The sequence below is a fragment of the Temnothorax longispinosus genome, chromosome 5 (genome assembly GCF_030848805.1).
Source record: "Temnothorax longispinosus isolate EJ_2023e chromosome 5, Tlon_JGU_v1, whole genome shotgun sequence".
In the NCBI taxonomy this organism is placed as follows: Eukaryota; Metazoa; Arthropoda; class Insecta; order Hymenoptera; family Formicidae; genus Temnothorax; species Temnothorax longispinosus.
Genome location: NC_092362.1, coordinates 15,995,308 through 16,007,339, shown reverse-complemented (window position 1 = coordinate 16,007,339; position 12,032 = coordinate 15,995,308). Strand labels below are relative to the sequence as shown.

General features: G+C 46.0%; 1 protein-coding gene across 3 annotated transcripts in view; it reads right to left on the bottom strand.

Annotated features, from left to right (window-relative positions):
• The window catches only part of Tio (zinc finger domain-containing protein tiptop), a 149,374-nt gene that overhangs the window by 78,024 nt on the left and 59,318 nt on the right, over positions 1-12,032 (bottom strand). The window contains exon 1 of one of the 3 annotated variants that reach the window (XM_071777835.1): positions 5,958-6,518. The exons of the other annotated variants lie outside the window; for them this stretch is intronic. The gene's annotated coding sequence lies outside the window, so the exon portion shown is untranslated. Of the gene's footprint in view, positions 1-5,957; positions 6,519-12,032 lie in introns of those variants that run through there. 3 annotated transcript variants of the gene reach the window in all.

Sequence of the window (12,032 nt, the reverse complement as noted above, 5' to 3'; positions counted from 1 at the left end):
CAATTTAAACGTGATGTATATACATTTTTTCACGTTTCTGCAACGAACGGTTCTAATGATATTCTATTAATTGCTTGGTACGCGCGTTCGTATGCGTGTCTCATTAGCGTTATAGCGTTTCGTGACGCCGCGCGGGGGAGCATCCTTCATTTGCGTCGCGAAATCCTGCGGGCGAACATCAAAGGGACCTTTTAACCCGGCGACATTGGCAGGTGAGCTTACAACGATTCTATTATTAATCCGTTCACGAGGAATAAGGGGAGCAAGCTCGGTGCAGCTCGAGTATCCTGACGGGTCTTCATGGATGGATAGACGAGTTGACAAGCAAATAGCTACAAGAGAAGGGGACAGGAAGGTGCGCGCTCTGATCCTCCTATATGTGTGTTCTTCATCCTTTCTACACTCCTCTGACGCGAGTCGTGTCCTTAAAAATCAGAGGGTATCCCTTTTTAGATTCAGGACAGATCAGATCCGTTACGTCAGGCATGCTAGAATAGATCTGTCAATCCAGATTGATCAAATCAGGTATACTACACTTATCTGCCGATTTATACACGTCGAGATAGATCTGTTGGATCGGATTTCACTACCTATCTTATCTTGAGAAAGTTAAATCCAATAAGGAGCTTAGATAAATTAACAATTATCACTTAATTATTGTATCACATATTTACATATCACTGTTCACAATAGCGTAGTTCGTAGTTATTTAAAAAAAATCTCACGTAATGTCTAAAAAAAAGTGTCTAAAAGTGGATAAATATTTAGATAAAATTCGTAGTAATTGCAGATCGATATAAGACTGCGAATGCGTATAACGCGAGCATGGAAAAAAATATTCATTTACCCGCGATAGAACATCTCAATCATCCTCCTCGCGGGTCGCGATTCAAGCGGGCAACAAAATACAGGGGAGCGATGACAGAGGAATAGCTATTTCTCTAGCCGCAGTATTATTATCGGCCCCTCGTGCGTTAAATTATAACGATGAAGGCATTTCGAAGGAGTCTGTCCCACTGCGAGTGGAAAAAAAACGCGCGCGATAATTATCTTTGATACCGTCGTTATCCGCCGACACGTAAAAGCGGAATCTCAATCCTCCTCGTCATTACGCTCTTACGAAACTGACTCATAAATCAACGGAGTCGTAGCACTCCCTATCGCGGACGCGGACGAACGTGATGCAACGCGGCTCTCCGCGGAGGAACGACTACGCGCGCGGACGTGGATTTACGACGGCGACGACAAATTTTCATTGCGCATTCCGCGCGCGAGTCGATCGCCGTGCCGCGATTAGACAGCGATTTGTCGAAATCCACGTACGGGCCAAGGCGACACGACCGACACGACGTAAGCTGGGCGAAAAACAATACAATACGTGAAAAAGCTTGGTTACGCGTTGGAAAGAACAATCGATCAATTTTGCCTCGTTAATCCTGTTGCAATAGTTTCTACTTATATGCTCGATTCAAGCGTAGGCGTTTAGCGTCTCGGACAGACCGGTCGACAAAGTCACGAAAACGTCTGGCTAACATTGTTAATGATTTCACGAATTAATTCGACGACCAGCGAGATGCAATAAACAATATTTACGGCGAGGTTGCTTTGATTCCCATGAATCCGTAATGACTCGTCATACGTATGTCGGGAGCGTCTCACGATGACACGGCGGATTTAATCGCTGTCCGGTGACATCATGTCCGCTTCATTGCAAGTCAACGAATTTTAAGTCGTATGACCGATGAAGAGTGGATTTACGAGCATATATATATATTTAATATATGTGTTTATAGATTCGCGCAGTGCTCGTTCTAATCGCCGAGTTGATTCTCGATATCCGATAAAAAGCTTGCTAATCGTTTAAGCGTGTGCCTATTAAAAAGTTGTTATTTAATTAATGACGAAAGATACGTGATAGAATTTATTTCCCATACGATGTTTGTCACGTCGGATTGTCTCGTAAATATCCGGCGACTGCCACCACGTGCGTGTGACGCGAAAAAGCGTATTGTTTATAGCGAGTTAGTGTAAAAATAATGAAAGACCGTGAAAAATATGTTACATTCATAAGACGTATGTGCGTCAGGTATTCCTATAACTTTTTCGCAGTTTCCACGGAGTAAAAGATAAAGTTGTGGGAGAATCATTGCTGCTTTCCACATCTTACGTTAGTCTCAGTGCAATTTATTATTGTAAAATCTTAATTTGATTTGTACGCTACATGCAAGAGCCGTCACGTAAGGATAGTCGACATTAAGCAATTTATTATGCTATTGTAACTTTATTCGAGGCGACAAATAAAAAAACGAATAAAAAATACGATGTATGTTAAACATCCGTCAACGAGTCTTATCTAGACAGGCTCTCGAAACAATTTCTATGAATTGCTAAATGTGATCTGTGTCTAAGCACAACACAGCCTGTCTCATTTCACGTAGACGCGCGCATCGTGCATGCAATAAACATCTCTATATTGATACGTGAACGCAATATGCGAACACACTTCGCTCGGTTCACGCTACCCCGAAGAGTTCTCTCTCTCTCTCTCCTCAGGTGTCCGGGACTAAAATAATAAACTAATTCGCGTTCACGTTTACATTCGTCAAGCGCAAGTGTAAGCACAGTAGTTTAAAATAACATGTACATGTTATTTTACGCAAACGGAAGTTGTCTCCTATTCGTCTCTGCGCTTTACGTTTTCTCGAATTCATAATGCATCTCTTAATGTACAAAGTGCTCCACAATTACGCGAGGGAAGTAACAATGCAGCGTAAAACAAAACCGTAATTAAATCTTTGCAAAGTTACGTAACTGCAGTAATTGCTCCGAAACGTGTCTCCTTATATTGATCGTCGGACAGTGCAATAATAAAAACAAAATGTTCAGTTGTCCGGTCCGAAACGACTTCGGGATTACCATCGACAGGACGAAAAAGCATAACGTTGAGTATCGACGCGTATAATTGCGAATCATCGTGTGGCAGGCAGTGCGCGCACCACGAACGACTCGGCGCGTTAATGCACCACTTCTCCAAGGATGGAGCAAGAAGATTGACAGGCCGGCTCTCTCCGATCGCGATGCCCGCGCCTTATTCGACTCGTTGCATCCCGTTAATTGCGTCGCGGGCTCTCTCGACCCGAAATAAGGTTAACGATAAAGACGCAACGTCTCGTCGTGTTCCTTTCGCCGCTCGAACTTCCGCGCGCGATTCGCTCCGCGTTCGTTTGCGCGCGGAGAAGCGCGCAAAGTAAATACTCCCGTTAAAGAAAAAAAAAACGGAGAGAAAAAAAGGAAACAAAAAAATCGGGTCGGGCCGTCGGTCGGCCCGGAATCGAAGTCCGCGGGGGCCTGACGTCGCGGTGGATCGTGATCGAAGTGATCCATCGCTGCACACCGGTCACACCGGTATCGCACCGCGCGCGCGGCAGAAAAAAATCTCTCGTCGCGATGACGCGCGCTTTCAATCCCGTCAGCCGAGACCCACTTCGGATGGCTTCAGTAACGCGGACCTCGCAATTAAAACGCACTGTCAACGCCAGCGTTTACCGCATCCATCAGACCGAAGATGGAAAGCGTGTCAAGAAGCGGCCCCGAACCCACCCTCAACCCTCCGGCCTGGCGGGTGGCAAAAGGGTGGAGGCGTCCACTCGACGCTCTATGCTCCCCCCGTAGTGCGCTCGCTCAAAAATGCATTTTTCAGGCACGATATTGATGAACTGACAATTAGCGCGGATATGAGGTAAACCACACGCAGCATGACGCATAGACATGCTCTCACACACTCTCTATCTCTATCTCTTTTTCTATCGCGCTTCTCATTACGGATGACGCAAGTAGGAAATAAAATGCAATTAGGACAATTAAAGACGGAAAGATTTGAGGATCAAATTGAAGATACTTAAATTCTGATCATCATGAAATATTGATCAGTAATTATAGCCAATTATATAGTTTCATTATTACATTATTCCTATACGACTTCTGTCTTCATTATAGACAATACTTACGAAAGAGATCAAAAATTTGTAGAATAAAGTTAAGAGATTAGAGTTAAATTTTGTTGGGAAAATTGACACGTAAATACGCGTCTTAAAGATATAAAACTTTTAGCAAATAAACTTCGCGAATTAATGACGTTATTATTGTCATTTTTCACATGAAAAGAAACATTTTAGCAAATATAAACGTTATTTGCCATTCTGTATATATGTGCAGAATAACAAATTAAGCAGCAAATTTCTATTTTATTCACATTACGTCTATAATATAAAGGTGTAATATCGTAAAAACACGAAATTATTCACGTAAATACTATCAATAAAAAAACGATATGCTCCGAAATGAAATAATATTTTTAAGGTTCCTCGACACAATATAATATTTTAAGCAAAATAGTACTCTTTTTTAATAAAAAAAATAAGATCAATACAATTATTATAAAATAATTTTATTTTAAATAGTAGAAGTCCATTTAAACTTGTCATATTAATCTTAATACAATTAAAATAAGCTTGGCAGCAAAAATAGCATTCGCTATTCTCATTCTAATTGTCGCATACATTATGATACACATGACATCTAGTCACATACTGACATTTTACCAATCAAAATTCGACCCAAATCGAAATTAGCCCGTCGAATACGTGTCGATAATCTCACATATTGCACATCACATCACATCACATCGATATAATATCATATTTTACAAGGTCTGAACGCTTTAATATGTGTCACTCGCGCTATAGGAAATCACGGCGTTTTTATCTTGACAGCTCGTAAGATATTTCGGAATCGAAGATAGCGAGAGACAGAGAGAGAGAGAGAGAGAAAGAGAGAGAGAGACACACACACTGAGGCAGAAAGAGAGCGTGCGTTCGTACGTAAGTGTACGTGTGGGACGGACGGAAGACGTGGAGGGACAGGAGACGCGTGACAGAGAAAATCCGAATCGCGCCGCGAGGACACGGCGAAAATAGAATCGCGCGGCGTGATTTAATCCACGACTACGCTTTGATGCGGCGCACGCTTGATCGAGGTTAATGCGGCGCGACGTTAATTTTCCAAAGGGGTAGAAGCGACCGCGGCTCTCCGCGGACGATCCGGACGTGGCACGAGGATTACACGCGATTCCCCGCCACCTGCTGCGCACCCTGCACTTTTGTTTATGCAGGCTATCGCGCTCGCGCGAACCCACGCCGCGGTAATCTTTCTTTTCTTCCCTTCGTCTTTTTTTTTAATTCCGTTCTTTTTAAACACTGCGCGGACAGTCCACCGCGTTGCACTTCTCGCGGATATTTATCTCCGACGCGGAGACTCGTATGATCCTTCCCCAAAAACTATTTACGCGCGAAAATTTGCGAGATGGAACGGTAAAGTGAAATTTGCTTGCGGCACTCTACACGACCGTCGTGGTTATATAACAGTGATGAAAAAGGGACTTTAACGAAACTGAATTTTCCAAATTAAAACTTTCGTGCATGACACTTTAATAATCCTCACCGAGGCTCAACGCAAACTGAAGTTTAAGTCACGCGTTTCGGAGTAAACTGTTCACTCTCTGCACGAATAACTGAGAAGATAAATTTTTTCTCTCTATTTGCGTGTGACGTCGTGAGACGTGGAATTATTCACGTAAACACTATATAAAAAACGACACGCTCTGGAATGAAGTAATATCTTTAAGGCCTATCAAACACAACTCACACTCTAGCTTTTACGTTTCGGAGCAGACATTAGTCCTCGACGTATCGCCTTTTTTCACTGTTTACTTCCCAGCGAGCGAATAAACAAAACAGCATGTGACGGCACTCGGACGGGTGAGCACATTTCGATGTGTATATTCGCACAAAACTTTGAGCGAGATTAGAAGCTCCTCGGAGTAATCGATAACATAATCAACAATGACACGTTGCCCGCGACGATCACCGGAAACGGCGTGAATCACACGGCACACTCACCACGAAGTAGTGGTTCCACCGGGCAGGATACGTCGGTCCCGACGTGTCGTTGCCGCCGACACCTCAGACGCAACGCCGGTCCTCGTCCAGGAGTCACGACAGGAGCAACGCGGCGTTGGGACGACGAGCATCGGGATGCGCCTCGGATGCGAGACTCTCGGCACCATATCACCACGTCATCGCCACGACGAGCTCCGCGCGACGTAAACACGACTTAACGAGGGGGGTGGACGAGGAACGAGCCGGGGAAGGGGCGAGGGACAACGACTCTCACCATTCACTAAAACTTCTTCTCTCGCGCGTGGTCCTCAACGGTCACTCTGCTTCCTCCGCTCGGAACGCTCCGCACCCTCGCTCGCACCGTCATCCGTCATCGCGCGGAGACGTGCATTTCGTCGCAACTCTTCCCACGCACCCCCGATTGTCAACTGTGACGCGCACCCGTCCTTTTCGATTCGGTTCACCACGGTGAGAGAGGGAGGAATATCACGATAACGCGACAGCGTGCATGGCCCGCCGACGGAACGGAGCGAAAGCAAAGACCCACCCGCGACGGCAGCACGTGGCGCACTGACGGCTCCGCGGTCATCTTCCCCACCTCTGCCCCCTCCATCGTAGCGTTGTCTGCCCCTACTCGTTGTGCCGTCATTTCCCTCCCCGCGGCCCTGAACTGTGTCCCCACCACCGAGCGGAGTTTCCTAGCGGGGCGCCGTGTTTCTCTCCCGTCCCCACCATCGCCCATTCCACCCACGCCCCCATCCCACTCTTCGGAGTTCCCGAGAGTCTTTCTTCCTCGCGAGTCGCCCTTCTCGTCTTCTGTGACGATGTGTCTCGAGGCTGATTCCTTTTTTTTCTTTCTCTTTCCCTCTCTATCTTTTTCTCTTCTCCAACCCCCCGAATCTTTCTGCCCCGATCCGTCTCACCCCGTTCGCGATTTCTTCGGAACGACACGCGTCCGACGATTATTCGTCAGATATTCAGTATTTCGGTGCAAACGCCACATCGCGATCGAGAAGTGTAACGCAGGTAATGCAGGTGAGAAAAACTGTGTGAGAAAAAGTGATGTGATAATTCGTTTTAAAAAAGTTTGGGTAACTTGGGCCAACTACGCGGTATTCCGCGAACAATTATGAGGTAAGATAAACATTGTAGTAACTTGAAAAAAATTTTGCGCATCTGACTTTTGTAATAAATAATTTTGGCAATAATGATCTTAATATTATTATTACATTTATGTGAATTTAATACAAAATTTATTCTCATTTTTGCAAACTTTAATTTCAGTTTTTAAGTACTTCGATTTCACTCGTTGAATTAGTCGCTCAATGTGATTAATCTAAAAATAAACTAAAGAATAGTATCTAAAAATATACTAAAGAATAGTATATTAAAAAAATTCCTCTTTCATAAACTTTCGTAGAAGTTTTGTTATTCTTTTTTTTTTCGATTCTTCCAAAACTATTCCGAACCATTAAGCATACAAACGAATACGCTATATCATTTACGAAACAAATATATTTCGCGTTCGTTTCACGGTGCTCTTTGATACCCCACATGTAAAATGATTCAGTAGGAACGTTCCCCTGCCTGACAGTGATGCAGCGGCTTCTACTTAACCGACTTCCCGCTTCCCATAACATTTAGCCGCACAAAGTGCAGCCTCGTGTTTCTCCGCTCGGATTTTTATCTGTTCGATCGAGCGTTGATCGAATATTTCGATCTCCCCCCTTCCCCCCACCAGAGAGACCGGCTCCTCGCGCGATCGGCGCTGTTACGTCGCGACGCGTAAAACGCTCGCCGCGTCTCGCGATTATGTAATCCCTTTATAATGATCTCATTAAAGTTAGGCTGGTTAAGAGTAGAATTTACAAACAGTAATACGATTTACTTAATAATGATTTATTTCGCGCTTATGACGCCGTTTGTAGCCGTAAATTTCCTAGCGTAGACATTTATTGCTCCGGCGTAACTCGAGCCTATATACGCTCTCCTCGTCGCTTCCGAGATCTAGCGGTATCCAGTTACGTTACTGTATTTTTACATGACGAATTAGACAATCGGGGACTCGCCGCCGGCTCGAATCGTTTCGCGTGATCCACTTTTTTGTTGACGCGACAGCGGTTAACCGACAACAGCCGAGAGCGATCACGGGGCCATCGGAATTTCCGGAAAAGCTGTCGACTCGATTGTTCGCCAATTATGAAGATTGGTTCAGCGGTTCACTGTGGTTCGACGCGCCGAATAGGTCGTCATCCGGGACCGTCCGGTCCGCCGGTATCGACGACCTATCGAGAGGGCCACCAAATCCATCCTCCGGCCCCTATCTCAACCCTTGTTAGTGCGAGAATGTAAATCAACTCGTAATAGCGTGGCAGCTGGGGGATTAAAGCGACCCGCGGAGACGAGCGGAGGCACGGCGAGAAGGTACGAAGTACTGTCGACACGGCGACGACGACGTCGTCGACGGCGACGGCGACGGCGACGGCATAGGTGGGGGCGGAGAAGAGGGACGTCGGCCCCTTTCCCTTGTCCCGGAGCATTAGGAGTTCGGTAATAAATCTCGTTGAAAAAACGCTCGCGCGCACTCACACACGCGTATATACGTGCACACGCTCGCGTTACCGGAGGTCTCGCAGGCACGTCTGCTCTCTTCTTCGCGTCTATCTCGTTCAGCTCGTACATCTGTGCTCTCCCGCCGTAGTTGCGATGGGAAAGAGAAAGACGGAAGGGTGATCGAAGGACCGAGAAGGGACAAGAGAGGCGAGGGACAAGGCTTCTCCTTCTATCTTTCCCTCTCTCTCTCTCTCTCTCTCTCTCATTCTCCACGCGGTATACGGCTTAAATCGCCTACCCGCCCCGCGCCATCTCTGTCGCGCACCGACGAGGTCGGCATGATCTATGCACGCCATGCGGAGGCGAGTGTCACGGTTTGCTTGATGCATTGGTCCTCACTTGACCCCTTACTCCTCCTTCCGCCCCGTCACCCCCCCCCCTCCGCACCATTCTTCCTCCTGTCGTTCCGCGGCAGTCCCCTCCCGCACCTTACCTCGCCTTCCTTCTACCCGCGATCCAACCCTCTCATCGTCAACGACCACGGTGAAAGCGGCGCGTTCTCTTGGAAACCGAGTACACCCACGTGCACATAAGTCAGGCACGACGAGATGAGAGGTCTGTTGAAGGATGACGGAAAAGAAGAGAATGGTGCGTTACGCGCCGCGTAACAGTGCATCCGCGGGCACGATGCGATATACGCGAGCAGAGATAATAGCAGTTTCTTGTTTACAAAAAAAATTTGATTCAGGGAACAATTGATTTAAAACGATACGACTGGGCATTTGATCAGAGCTTATGTCGTAAAAACACAAAGTATCTTCGAATATAATAGCATGATAAAGAGTTGTAGTTTTTGAATATGTAATCAAACGTCCTGGAAAGTAGAAATAAAGGTATGAATGAAGTCTAAGTCTAATAAAAATATTCGTTACGTTATTAATTCATTAAATTGATATATATATATATATATATATATATATATATATGTGTGTGTTCATATGAATGTCATATAGCTCTTTTATAGTGTATATATATATAATATTTTTATCAATGTATCATATTAAATAGATAATCTATCCTTGTGTAAATAAGGGTCTTGTGATATCAGATTTCTTCCACATGTGTGACTAAACTTCCAAAGGCACTTGCTTTTACATCTTCACGCAACTTTAATAATTTCATCAGATTCATCCGATTTACTCTTGAAAATTGTGCGAAAAAAATTTAGCATCGACATTTCAATGTTTTCCGCCACATTGAAGTCGAAAGAACTTCGGGAGGCGGTTTTCGATTTCCGACAGGCCGAGGTCGGGAGGGTAGGAGGGCCCGAGAAAGAGACTCGGCCCGGAGGGAGGATCCGACGCGAATAGTACGACGATGGTTACATTCTATGGATCAGAGAGCTCGATAGCGTGCCGAAGTCGAGGCGAACGGCAATAAATCCATTTTTCGTGAAGGGTCGGTCGAGGGGCGAGTGCGCGCCGGGGTCTGATTAGCAGCCTGACTCGGCCGTACAGGATGACAGCCGGTGAGTTATAATATTGCCCATCCATCTATTTATCTACTCCATCGCCTCTCTCTCTCTCTCTCTCTCTCTCTGTCCTTGTATCCTCGCCCCGCATCGTCGTTTCGCCCCTTTTCGCGGCCGCCCCTCTTCCTACTCCTTCTCCCTCGGCGCGTAAACGCTTCTCTTCCAAACGCCGCTCGAATATCGGAAACGGTCTGCGTATATACCGTAGAAGAGGATAAATATAAATTAACCGACGTCGTGCTGCACACGAGGGACATACTCAGGACAAAGGAGTCGATTCCTGGCCGCCCTGATCCCGCGGAGATTCGCTGATTCTAAACGAAGGGAAAGTGGGGAGGGTGATCGGAATCGGCGCACGATTTGTCGTACGCGCGGATTTGCGTGATCGCTGACACATAAGAGTGATGGTTGTTAAACTGCATCGTGTTCGAATTAGTTTGGATCACGTGCACACACACAATACACTTTCTATATTTCGAGCGCTATTGTAGAATTACGAAAACGGTTAGGTGTTAATTAAATTGGCGCGTAACATAATTATCTTCGCTTGATTCATTGAGAAACAAAAACATTGTTACATTTATTTTTACTGTCGAAATTCTATTTGGCAGAACCTTTTAACATCCGATGACAGTTACTTTCACAACGAGACCTTTTGTCAAGTCTTCGTTAAAGAACCGGCTCCAAATTTGCCAAGATACATCTCTTTCTACCTCCCCCTTTCTTTCTTTCCTTAAAAAAAACAACAACATACTACATATATCACATTCAAAGAGCCATTCAAAGTCATGCTGCTCTCACGTGGCAATAAGAAATAGTAGCACAACAATAAAGCTTCAAGTAATGCTCAAGTCACCGCGGTACGTGGACTGACGAGAGGTGCGGGGTTACGGTAATCAAATATTCACGGCGTTCGGCCGGCCCATCGTTCCGCTATAAAACCGGTAGTGGCGTCGAGTGCCGGCGTTCGCCTCGCACGACAGTAGGAAGACGGAATTAAGCTCGTATGATAGCGCGCGAGGAGGGTGACCCCTCGCAAATCTTCCCGTTTGAAGGCGAACGGCGGGACACCTCTCTATACATTTTGAACTGGAAAGACGCGGCGTCCCGAACTTTCGACGGGAACCAGTTCATATATCTGAAGTATGGTCGCCATAAATAAGCGACCTGTCCGTTTGCTCTGTTCGCCCAACCCTCCACGCGAATCTCGCTCGCTCTTTCTTCTTCGTCCCTTCTTCTTTCCACGCGGACTGTCTCTCTTTCTCTCTTTCTCTTTCGCCATCTTCTCCCCTCCGCTCGCCCCTGAATTTCCTGCAGTCGTAATATCGGAGCCATGCGAAGCGAGCCAGTCGCCGGAGGAAGTATTTCACCAGCGCGGAAGAAGGAAAAATCGCGATCACCCTTCTCCTTCTTCGCTTCCACATCTCGTCGTCGTCCAACTCCTTCGAGTGATCGTGCGTGTCAACGGCATTGCAGAATCCAAGAGAGAGAGAGAGGGGAAGGGGACGGACCGTCGAGAAGGGAGGAGAAGAGGAACAGAGAGAGAGAGAGAGAGAGAACCACGACGGACTGTGCACGTTCTACGAAATCAATTCTTAAGTCCGACATATTTCAGGTTGGCTGATCGTGACTGCACTTGCCACCGAGATCAATTCCCGTGATTGATTGACCGACTGGTTCGCTCACTTTTTCACTCTTGGTCTCTCTTTCTCTCTCTCTTTCTTGGCACGTTTATCCCTTCTCTATCTTTTTAGTTTAGCGTCGATACTTGTGTAATCATGATCGCCGGCTATTGCGCGAATAATATGCGCATATTGCTATCACTTGCGGATAGCGTCGCATTATTGGTACGTACATCGCTCATGCAGGTTCTAAGAAGTCGACACTAAAAACCGCAATAAAGTACGCTCCGCTGCTTTCAACTTTTTGCAAAATACTATTGCAGCGAGTGACGTGCATGCAGATTCGATCGCAAAAAAGAAAATAATTAA